Genomic DNA, 12,593 nt, shown 5'->3' on the forward strand with positions numbered 1-12,593 from the left:
GCTTTCTTACAGGAAACATTTATTTGCACTCGAGTGTCTCATCTAACAAAGTTCCACCATATTTTCCCACAACAGACAGGAACTTGTCTGCATTAGCATTTTAAGAAATGAATCCTAAAGACCAGCAAGTGTCGATACGCTGTCACAAGCAGGATTGATGGCTTTTAACAGAGCTCTTCTCACATGAGTGCAAATGACCGTCTTTTAGTTCATCACAGACATTTTGGTCAACACAATCTTTTTTTATTTTCACATGGCCTTTAAAATCCCTACGAAAGTGAAACAGAGGGGCTGATCCTGTCCTATTGCAACCAGTGGCAAAACTCCTCTTTGCCTGATGGAAAGCTAAATGCAAACCTGAGTATGAGCAAATGGAATATTATAATTTTCTGCAACCTGATCCTGCAGATCGCATCACAAATATAAATCTTAAAAGGCGAGAGAGAGAGAGAGAATTTATAGAGAATAACTTGTTTTAAAAACAAAACACACGTTCTACGTGATCTGGAGTGGAAACGTCCTGGGCAAAAAGAGCTGGTTTTGATCTGACTTTTGTTTTATATTTAGTGCTGCAAACATCTGCCAGCCTTATTACAAATTGCACTTTGGTAGTCATAATTAGTAACCACATGATGCTGTTCTACATATGACATTCGCAAAATCAGAAAAACATGGGACAGTGGAAGTGGTCTATTAATGTAATCCTAGATGTTATATACCACCACTCTGTGACTCTCTTAGCTTCACCAGCCTCTCCCGATGCACAGGGATTCCTTTTTTTTTTTTTTTAAGAAAGGTATTTGAACCGAAGTGATGGCTTAGTTACAGATTTCCCCTTGGTGAAGACTGCCACTGGTGATGTCTACCAGCCTGAAACTGGGGAGTGCTGCCTGACGATGGCTGAAAGCCTCTCCCACTCTCAAGCTCAGGCGACAAACCTGAACATGCAGCGAAGACGACAAAGTTCAACTAAAACTGTAAAACTGCAAGCTTCTTCAGTGTAACACTGGCTACGCTTGACCACGGAACAGAAGCCCCCAGGATTATAGCCGCAGGCAGTAACTTAATTCAGATAATTAAACATCCATAAACCTCCCAACGAGAGCGATCGCAATGTCAGTGGTACGTTTTAGGGGTACTGGAGCCTGCCAGAAGTGGGGGAGAACAAGAGAGTAAAGGAAAAAGGGATGGTTTGGGACCACATCTCTCTGCTGCACCCCTCACAGCAAATCACTGACCACGACAAACAGTTTTCCACCCAAGATAATTTCTTTTTGGTTTCAAATGGGTTCCTGTCAGGACAGGGTAAAACCAGGACTACCAGGCGTCATTTGTGAGAAACAAATGAAGTAACAACCCACACCCATTAAAACTGTCTCCCAACACCCCCCTGCAACCAAACTTAATAAATCAACCTTTTCAGACCAAAAATACTACAAACCAAAGAAATCCCTGGCAGAAATTTGGTTTTGGATGCCCCTTCTCCCCAGGCACCAGTTCCTCTCCAGCTAAACCAGCCACGAGTGGAGATGTTCACAGGACACCACTACATGAGTTTTTCAACACAAGCCTGGCCGCAGTGGACCTCTACCACTTCTCCCTGTTCTGGGTTCTCCATTTCCACCAGCACCGGAGCCCTTCTGGCCTCAGCACTGAGATCCATCACCGCCCCAGCACCTCCAGTGCCGCAGTCCCACCAGCCCCCAGGGGCAGGATCGGGTCCCTGGGGCGAGCAGAGGGCTGGCAATGGAAGGAGGGTCTTTGCTATCCAGATGTTTCACTCTGTGGCTGGCAAATATGTTGACGCTGTGTGGCCGTCATTTGATTCAGCTCCCAAACGTGGCATCTGGGCTGTGGAGAGCAACAGCATCACAGCCAGCGGACTGCACAGCCACAGTTACCAGAGGACTTGGTTTGGACTCAGTCATTGTTGTCACCACTGCTGTTACCATCTGCCTCCCTGCTGTCCTTTGCAGCAAGGCATCCACACCCTTTCCTCTTCTTGTTCCCTCCTTGCTTTCTCATGCCACTTCCCTCCTTTCTGCTCCACTCTTTCTCCCTTTGCCCAATTTCTGGATTTTTCTCCTGTTATCGTCTTGTCTCTGTCACCTTCTCCTGACCACTTCTTTTTTTCTCAGTCAAAAATCTACCAGAAATAAACCAACCAGGCAAGCTGCCTAGACTGACCTGACAAAGATGACAGCCCTGGCTAGAGACGTCAAGTCCCTGAATCTCAAAATGCGCAGGGTGGGAGGTAATTTGGGGGAAGCATTCTTGTACGACCCCCTTGCTTTGACACTCCGTCCAGATGCTGTGGGTCCTCCCAGCAGACGAGATGCTGGGTTAGATCTTCAGTTTTGATCCACTATGGCTTTTCTTCTGTTCTTTTTTGACCCTAGGAACCAGATATCAGCCTCTCTAAAGTGGGAAAGCTCTCCATAGTCAACCGTATGAAACTGAGATGAGTGTTGTCCCTGAGGAGTCATCCACACCATCTGTTAGAGACAGGATTATATTTCCTTGGACCCAGCCTTTACAGATGTGTCTCCTGCAGTGGTGATTCCACAGTTACTGAGCAGCCTGCTCCAGTGCTTTACCGTCTTTGGTATGAGGAAGTTCTCTAGTATCTCATCTAAATCTCCTTTACTGCACATTAACATGATTATTTCTATTCCTTCCCTTAAAAGAATGGATTAAAATTTCTTTGCTGTCTGCTTTCTACTAACCTTGCACATAGTGGAAGACTACTGTCACTAAGTCACTACTCTCTCGCTAGTTTAAAAGAATTGCATCCTATCAACTTTTCCTGTTATTTCATCCCGGTATTACAGAAAAGTTAAATCCCAGCCCCTGCAGAGCAAGCCTCGCTCCTTCTGCCTCCGCAGGAGGCAACAGGGCAGGCTCTGAACTGCCTGGGAGAACCCGGCAGAGCCCGTAAAGCGGGCAGGGCCCCCCAGGAGATTGATGGCCGAGGCTCTCGGGAGCTGTGCTGTCTGGGTCTTGCTCTTGACAAGCGGCGCTGGCATGGCTGTGGCCAGCCGTGCCCCTCCATGGCAGCGGGGCTGCCGCTGCCCCATCCCTCGTCCCTCCGCCGGGGCACCAGCATCGCTCAGGGGTGGTGCGGGAGGCTGCTAGAGGGAGCAGGGAAAACAAACGTAAAATAAAACCCAGGCAAGAGGGTAATATTTCATCGTCAGAACTGACACACCACACTGCAAGCCCCCTGTGCAGCAGAAACGTGATGGGCGAACCCCGCTGAAAGAGAACCCCCTGTCTGAGCCTTTCTCGGCGGATGATTTTAGACCTCGGCGCTTCTTTGCGCAGGGACAATTTTCAATCTGGAATCACTCACAGACATCCAAGGCCGTTAGGTCATGGAATATGACTTCTTCTGAAATGGAGGCCAAGGAACTTCACCTGCATTCCTCCATAAACATTTTAGCAGGGAGAAGTTTGTTCACAAGTGGGACTTTCTACAGGGAAACTGATCTGCTTGGCGGGACAGGCAGGACTTCCAGCAGGAGGCCCAGCTCCTGGAGCTGCGGGACTCTGACACCCACAGAAGGGTGCTCAGCAGGCTGTGTCCTCCCCTCCCCACCTCACTGCTACCACCCTCCTGCACAGAGCCAAGCCAGACCTGGGCAGACGCCCCGCAGCCTTCCCATGACCGTCACCTCCTCGGACCTAGTGCCCAGGGTGGGCACCGGAGCGTATTTTTGGGTTTTGGCTGGAGGCAGGGAGGACTTTACTACAGAGGAAAAAGGACAAGAACAGAGGGGAACGAGGGTTGTGGAAAAGCTGTCATCCTTTTGATAAATGTATTAAGAATTTACTTCCCCCCTCTCCTGAACAAGCACTAACAAAAGCTTGGTTTTGTTTCCCATGTAAATTCACTCCCAAGTGTTTACTCTGTGAGAAGACAGACCCAGAGAAGGAAGCAGGAGGCCCTGAAGGTAGCTTGAGTGCTCCAGCATACTTGGACTTGAACAGTTCTCTCTCTCCTTCACAACCAAACTACCTTTCTCGTGCCTCTCCTGCCTGGCCCCCAAGCAGTCATCCTACGGATGCCCACAGCTCTGGTGCTGCTGCTTAGGAAAGGGATGCAAACTGAAGCGGTGCTTTCCTTTTACCGAATCCCTTTTCTGAGGGCATTTCTTTTCCAAGGCTCCCAAGGCTTTGGAAGTGCTAGCAAGGCAGGGTATCAAAGCACAAGCACACAAACCGTGGGAAGCTGCATATCCTTCCCATGCAGTTCTGTACCTTTCCACTTCTCCCCACAGTGTCCCTGTTTCTGGTGAGAGAAGTCTCTTCCAGCCCTCCTCCTCCTCCACTCTGCTCCCCATCTCCCTTTCCCTCCCTCCACACAGCTCTAGCAGTCACCTGAAGTTCTTGTTGGAGGCCATCAGCTTTGTGGCTCCTTCATGAGATGCTTTGACTTTGACCATCGATAGCGCTGCTGGTGGAGCTGAAGGGGAGGTGGTGGGGGGCAGTGGGAAACCCAGGCTGATCTCCAGAGCTTTGCTGTCCACCCAGAGGGTGCCACTTGGTGCCTGCTGTGGCAAGCTGACGTTATCGTGCAAAATCATCACTGAAATCTTTCACTGCAGACCACCACTTAGCATCAAAGGGAAAACTCTTGTCACGTGTCAAAGAAACAACATTGGCCAAAGCAACACACACGGGTATTTTCATGCTTGAAAAGTGGTGCTTCTGGAGGGGTAAATAAATGTTCAAGCAATCATGGTTCATGCGTGTGTTGATGAAAAAGAAGATATCATGGAACTCAAAACAAACCAGCAGAACAATAAAACCAACAAGAAAACCCAGAAAAAACTTAATTCGGCCTCCCTCCCCACCAAGGTTAACAAAACCCCTTCAAACCAAGCAGACCCCACCGGCAGACAACTATGGAAGGCTTTACATTGATGTTTTCTTTCTTTGAAAAGGCTTTAAATGCTTTTCTCATGTTTTTACAAAAGCTTTTACATTTTCCAGGGGTTCTCTTTCTGTCTGAATGCCACCGCTAGCAAAGGAAAGGAAATTCTTCATGTCCTTTTGTTGAAGCTATGGCAAGGGCTTCATGAGAAAATTCCGCGTGTATGGAGCCCCGCATGGGCTCCTATAGATGGCAGGGGGGGAAAAATCAACGCCAGCCAAGGAAACAAACAGATGTTTCATTCATGGCTGTATCAACAAATCAATATTAATCAATAACGAGATCCGTTCGTTACCCCCCAGAGCTGATTGCCTGACTGCATTTTTCAAGGCTTGGTTGGGCTGAAATCCAAAGCGATCCTGCCGCTCCTGCAAACGGGCGTGAAAGCTCATCCCAAAACGGCAGCCACACAAGCCAAGTGCGCTCCCTACCAGCGTCTGCTGGGGACTGGCACCCGGCCTGGAGCCAGACATCCGCAACTAGTTACAGACTTTACTACCCTTAGCATCGCTCCAGGTTTAGAGAAAGCTCCATCACCGTGAACCAGTACTCCTGGTTTGCTGTCAGCCCCCAATGCGCTTTTTAAACCATTACCAAACCATTATGGGCCATGCCCTGCAGAAGACATCCCCCAGGAGTCGTGTGGACCCATCCGACGCTCCTCGTACATCTGAGCTGCAGTTGGTGAAAGCAGAGACAGAAGACGAGTGGAAAAAAAGCCAGTAGTTGGGAAATGGAAAGGAAGGGAAGGATTAAATGAAAAGCTGTGCCAGGATGTAGCCATGGGGAGCTAATTCACCATGGGCAGATCAACTTGAGGGAGCACTGAGTTTAAAGGGTCGGAGTCTAGCAGACAGCTGGTACTCAGCTGGTGATGCTGGTGTGTGCTGCTCCAGCATAGCTTATAAACGACACCAGGATAAGTTCTGGATTTTTTTTTTTTTTTCCCCTAAAGTGACTTGTACAGGAAATTTTTCCTCATCACATGTAAAAGCTGTTCCAATTCCCCCAAGTAAGAGACTTGGCAAGTCAATTACAAGGAAAGTAAAAGTGCTGAAGCATATGAACAAATTTTAACAACATGCAAGCATAACTTTTATTGCCAACAGTAGATGCACATTGGAATTTGAGGGGGGGAGAAGCCCTGATGAAGTGGCAAAATGCAGTTGTTTTTCTTTATCTACAGAGAACGCTGCGGTTTCATTTGCAGATGAATCACTTTGTTGTGATTTATTCAGTTTGTAAATGGATCTGATTTATTTTCCCAGGGGATTTGAGATATTTTTTAGTAAAGCAAGTTATGGAGCTGGCTTACAATGAGAGGCAACATAATTGCACCAAAATGTTTGAAGAAGATCAAGTTCGGGTGCCACCTGCCAGAACATTTTGGCAACAAAAAAGAATAAGAGCCATGAATACAAGAACATAAACAAAACAGCAAACAACCCACAAGCAAGCCACGATCAAAAAAAGAAAAAAAAAAAGAAAAAAAGGAGAAAACTAGGATCTAGACAAACCAAACACAGACCCAGCAGTTGTTAAAAGAGCCTTTAAAGGAATATTCACCTTTGGAGCACTCTGTTCCAGGGCACTATAGTATCAACTTTGCCAAAGCAATTAAATTGTTTAATAATCAAACCTGGATCTCATTTATACGGCATATGAACACAGTAAAATATAGCGTATGGAAAGTGTGCTGTACAATAAGATGTGGTTTATTTCATATCACAAGTTCGCTGGTAATTAGATAGTTCATATCACAGGAAAAAATGTTAACACCTATCAAATACAATATATACAGCCAGCAGATCTGCCAGCTTCGATAGCTTTCCTACACTCACAGTCTTTATGTTTTTTCAACTTTATGTCCCACTGAGAACATGGAAGTTGAAGATTCAACCTAAACCTTCAGACTTAGTGGAAAGATGCTCTGACTAACTGAGAGACCCTGGTACCTGGCCGCAGAAGAAACCTTTCCCAAAGCATAAATGGTTACCCTTAAACCTACGTATGGAATCTATCAATGTGGCAACAGTTTGAAACCAGAGGTGGCACATAAGCAACTTTCCTCAGGAGTTTCTACCTGAAGAGCTTTGTGCTCCCCTTCTTACACGTGTAGCGAACGAGCTGAATGTGGGTGGTTTCCAGCATCACTGTCAGAAGGAAGAACCTGAAGTTCTGCCCTGTGCAGTCCGGCTGGAACGCGCTGTCTGCAGAAGCCCTGCCACGCCAGGGGAGACCTGTGTGACCAGAGCCAACCCACGAACCACCTCCTGCTATCACCGACACGTCTGTTAAAGAACACAGAGGAACGGGCCGGTGCCCGGCTTTCTGCCGTGGAAGAATCGGTTTGGGTAACGTGGCCACGTCTCCTGGCAGGAGAGGGCTCAAAGTTTATTTTAGCAGCAAGTGGAACACCTCCCACTTAGAAAGTTAGCATTCCTGCGGCAGGTTGGGAAGAGTTTACAATAGGCTTTGATGACTTTGCTCAACCACATTTCCTCTTCCAGGATTTGTTGGGAAGGGGGGAAGGGGGAAATGGAATAGGTCCCAAACCCTTTACTATCTCTTCTGAGCTTGTTGTCTTTTGTAAGCCACAAAGAACAGATTTTCTTTTGTAAATCCTTAGTAATTAAACGAGTACTTCGCTGGCTATATTCTTCAATGGTCTTGTTTCCTAGGTTTTGCCTTTGACAGTCATATTTTGCAAAGGCTGCTAAGATGACTGGGCACCTTACCCTACTTAACACTAAACCAATTGATGCCCGTGCACACTGCATGAAGGAGGAAAAGTTTCATTAATGGCACTTCATTAAAGAACTGTGCTGGAAAGCCCTAAATGTGACCGAACCAACCGAAATCCAGAGCGAGCTGTCTATTAGGAAAGCAACAAAGACAGTTTCGGAAACTGAACTCTGGCTCCACTGCAGCGGATTAGGAAGAGTGATGGGATTAGTGTTTAATGACTTGGGGCAAGAGACAAAGGGAATTTCGACAAAGAGGCTTAGATATGGAAGAATTAACACTCTCTATCCCAGCCATGCCTCTGATGACTTCCAGCATTCTTTCCTGGCTCTGCTGAAGTCTGGGGAGCGGGGGCAGGGGGACGAGGGGGGAACAAAACAAAAAAAGACTAGCGGGGCTTTAATACCTCCTTAGCCTTTTCTTATCACAGTTCTTTCTCTTTTTAAAGAAAGAAAAGATCTTTTAATTTTTCTTAATCAATGCAATAAGCAAAACTGCTAAGGGCTCATGCTCCAGCGCACTGCAGAGGATGGCATTCCGAGCCACGTATTTGTGAGCGGTACTTGCTGCTACTACAGACCTCTCTCCTTATATATATATATATATATATATATATATATGTTTATACATGTATATATTTATATCTTTTTATATATTTATACAGATAAAGCACGTACTTTTAAAATGACTTAACCAAGGAGTGGAATTTGCTCACAGTTGCGCAGACTTGAGAAATCCTCCCTGACTTGGGGCTGTGGTACCTGATGGGGAGCAGGGTGAGCAGGTGGGCATTTGCTCAGAGTTACCCACAGGCTTTCCCCGAGCGACACGGTTCAGGGCAGGATGTATGAACCATCAGGAGAGCCCGTGAGCCTGACTTTGCTTGCAGAAGGTGTTAACTCCATTGGAGTAACTCATGATTTATGTCAGCTTTGGGGACAGAAAGAAGGAAGACTAAGCAGTAATTATTTAGCAGAGAAAACCTCTCAAAGCCAAAACCAATTAATTAAATAATTTTTTAAAAAGCCCCGTAAGGAAGCTGGTCCCCCTCAACTACGATACAGAGAGGTAAAAATGTTTGAGCCCTAAGCAGCACTCCAGCCTCTGGCCCGGACACACTGCTTAAATAAATACATGGAAAGCACCAAACAGCCGTGGGGAATGAGCTTTGGGGGACCTCTCCCGAGAAGTGCTGTGCACCCACTCAGCTCCAAGAGCCTTCACAGCCTGCTGAGCCAAGGGGAGCATCCGCACATCCCCGAACCAGGGCCTTTTATAGCTGCCAGTCCACGTTCCACAGCGGTCGGGGCACCATCCTGCAACCGTGCAATGTTTTCCTGCACTGTAAACCAACTCAACATGTCGTTACATTTTTATTTTATTTTTTTTAACGCAATCCAAAGTGCTCGCAGAAAAGCTAGGTATTCATTTCACATGTTAGCCAATATGAAATGCTCCCAGAGCAGCTTTAGACTCCCAAGTATTATTTAACCAGTGTGGTTTAGTAGGACAATGGCAGCCCCCTGCCGTAATCCATTCAGGGGCAATACCATCAGTCAGTGTGAAATTAAATACATTACAGGGTAAGAGCTTAATGCGTTTTATAGGCAGTTGTTCATCCACATCAAACTTTAGCTTTTAAAATCCTAACATTTGATCCCACAACAGGAACCATGCCTCGAGAATGAGATTGGCACATTTGCGCTGCCAGCAGGGCAGAAAAAGCAGAGCGCAGCCTTTAGTGGGAAACGCAATTGCCTGAGAGGGAAAGATGCTCGCATCAGGAGCGCTCTGCAAGGCAGGCTGGAGAGGTGGTAAATGCAAACCCAGGGCTGGCTAGCTGCGTGTTACTAGAATCAGTGTTTCCTACTGCGATGCATGTGGGTTTCACCGATATACATATTATAACAGCAACGATAATAACAATAATAGTTGGGTTGTTTTTTTGTTGTTTTTTTTTTTAATTTCTCCATACAAACTCTGGTTCTGCAAATTGTTACACATGCAATCTTTACGTCCCACGGAGTCTGATGGGACTTTTTGCTTGAGTAAGTGATATTCGCTTATCGGAGTCCGCAGGCTCATGCCTTTACTAGCCAAGTGCCCTTCCTCATCCTGCACGGGGCTTGTGCCCATCTGTGCCCTGAAACCCAAATGCTCTGGCTTCCCTGCACCACGGAAACAGCCTCAGCTGTGACAATAGTTTTTGAAAGAGATGCATGGAAAGCACCAAGCAGAGGAGCTTGTTAAATTCTGCTCTTGGTTACACTTGCTTAATGCAGGAGTAAATTCTATTTGCTTCAGCTGAGTTACTCTGGATATAAGCAGGTGTAAGTGAGATCAGAACTTGGTCCTTAGAGAGCCCTCTCCTTCTGTGATGCTGCTTCTCAAAATGAAGCACTGATAAGCCCTCCTGGCAAAAAAAAAATAATAATATTTATAATATCTTCAGAGCTATCTGTTGCCCAAGATGCCTTCTAACTGTTGAAAGAACATCAAACATTTAAAAATGCATAATCTGCTCTCAGCACTGGCACACAGTACCAGGAATATTCGTCAGCCTTATGTTTTTGGATCATACGTCACAGCGGATTATCTGGCACTCTATGATCGTTGGCTGCTTCCTCCCGTTGCGGCTACAAAACTCATTCTCAGGATGCTGCAAGCACCACGAAGTGGACCCTGCTGTCACAGTAAGGGTATTGTACCTCCCCAGCCTACGAGCAAAACTACGCCTTATATCCTGATAATGCCTTCCCCCTTTGAACAGAAAGAGCCAAAAGCAACTTTGATGAGTTTTCTTTAGCGATGAACATTTGGATAACTCTTTAAAATATTCCAGGGCTCCAGATGCTATTTATCCAGTGGTGTGAGTTGAGAGCTGTAAGCCCCACACCTAAAGGAAGGCTTTATTGCCTGGGGTGAGTGGGTGGGAAACTCTTTAGGCTCAAACGGGGTCAGTGAAGCTACAGGCGAGCGCTGCAGCTGACTCCAAACACAATGGGGGAAGGGCACAAAAAAAAAAGGATGCAGGGAAATCAAAGGAAGAATTGAATTTATTCGCCGGCTTGTGTTGTCTAGCTAAATGGGGACGAGAAAGGGGAGCCCATCATCCTCTTTTGCAAAACATTTCAGCTAGCCAGAAATAATGTAATCCACAAAAGAAGTCCTTTTTAATTTTACTCTCTCCTCCCGATGCCAAGATTAGTCCTTTAAAAAATAGTCCTTTAACAGATACTGCTTTGGTCTCTACCTTCTTTCCTTTCAACTGTGCTTTATGTGCTTTTCTGGGACAAGTGGGAATCATATTGAAGTGACAAGAGGAGGAAAACTCCTCTGCCACGTAGCTGCCCACCTCATGCACCACTCCTCCTTTCCTCCCATTCTTTCCTGCCCCTCACTTTGCTCACCCGAGAAGCCACCTAAGGCTTCCACACGCTGGAGCTCTGGAGGCATGGGAAACTCATATATCCCATCTATTCTTCCAGAAGACATCCTGCTTTTCTGATGCTCACCTGCAACTCCCGCACATGCATCCCTGTCAATGCATCGGTCAGCCCAGACTCAACAGTTTTAAATCTTCCTTCCTTCCCATCTCTTTTCCTACACTGGGAGACTGGAAGGTTAAGCCTGCCCCTAAATGCCACCGGTTCCCCTTGCTTACATCCCCTCCTAACCATGTGTTCTCAAAGATGACATCACGCAACGTGACAGCATCGCAGCCCTTCATCCAGCAGCTTGTGAAAAGCTCTCTGAAAGATGGTTGTGGACCAAGGAAAGCACGGAAAGCACAGAAAGCACTACTGCAAGGGAAGCCAAGCATCCTAACCCTGGGAATTACCCATGCTCCACGGCCAGGGGCCACTTACACCGCTGCCAAGAAGAGCCAAAGGGAATGGCTGCTCCTTGGATGGCTCACAGTCAAAAAAATCCAGTTGTTCTTTTGGGTCCTCAGCTCAACTGCAGACCAGGGTGACCCAGAGGCACCATATGGGCACCCCCGGTCACCACATGAGCACACCGCAGCAGATTGGGCTCCACCAGCAGCTTCTGAGCCAGCCCAGCCCCAGCTGAGACAAAGGTTTCACAGGAGGCTCAGAGCCAGCCCCGTGGCCAGCCCTACGTTACTGCACGGCAGGGAGGAAGCCACGTCCTCACCCAGTACATCTATTTTTCAGGATGGAGGAATAAACTTGTACATTTTCTTTCCTTAAACTATATTTTATCCATCAAATTTATCAGCCGCCAACACTGGGCTCCTAACAGGCTGGACCAGCAGCTGGCCACTGGTCATTAGCAGCACCAGAGGCTCGGAGTCATTAGCTGTCAAGGCCCTGCAAACACAGCTTGTTTGCTTTTTTTCAGTGAAATGTGTTAATTAAAAAAAAAAAAAAGAAAAAAAAAGAGAGAGAAAGAACAACTGACATATTCTAAGGCAAACACTTGACTCTTTTTTCTTTTTCTTCCCAAGAAGGAAAAAAGCTTCCCCAAACTTAATAACAAAAACTGCAGACATGGAACACATCTATTGGGAAAAAAACCTTCACCAAAAATGAATGGGCAGTTTTATCTCCTGCTCTACCACGCTTTGCTCTCTACAATCTGACCAGCCCGATCATCCGCCACCATTTCCAACGGGAGGGAAACCCCCCAGCGCGGTCAGAGCTGTGCTTGTCTCAGCTGCAGGCTGGAGCACCGAGGAACTCCTGGGAGGACGGAGGTGGCCTCAGGCTCTCACACCAGTTCTGGCTCCCGTGGCCACCCCCTGCCCCACACTTGCCATCCCACACTTAACCTTGCCCCCTCCGTATTTCTGGGTGGGTCCTGAAAACACACACATACTTCTCTGCCACTCCTTGTCTCGGCTGAAACCCACTCCTGCCTGCCATTACCTCACCCGACACGCAGGTGC

At 47.0% G+C, this 12,593-nt stretch overlaps 1 long non-coding RNA gene across 3 annotated transcripts in view; it reads left to right on the plus strand.

Annotated features, from left to right (window-relative positions):
• The window catches only part of LOC308064212, a 35,210-nt gene extending 23,125 nt beyond the window's left edge, over positions 1 to 12,085 (plus strand). For 2 of the 3 annotated variants that reach the window (XR_013928310.1, XR_013928312.1), the window contains 2 exons: positions 1 to 7,225; positions 7,330 to 12,085. The exon at positions 1 to 7,225 is cut by the window's left edge. This is a non-coding gene — a long non-coding RNA (uncharacterized lncRNA). The remainder of the gene's footprint in view (positions 7,226 to 7,329) is intronic. The other variant, XR_013928311.1, reaches the window with a different exon arrangement.
• The last annotated feature ends 508 nt before the right edge of the window (positions 12,086 to 12,593 follow it).

The sequence above is a fragment of the Falco punctatus genome (assembly GCF_963210335.1).
Source record: "Falco punctatus genome assembly, chromosome: 5".
Lineage (NCBI taxonomy): Eukaryota > Metazoa > Chordata > Aves > Falconiformes > Falconidae > Falco > Falco punctatus.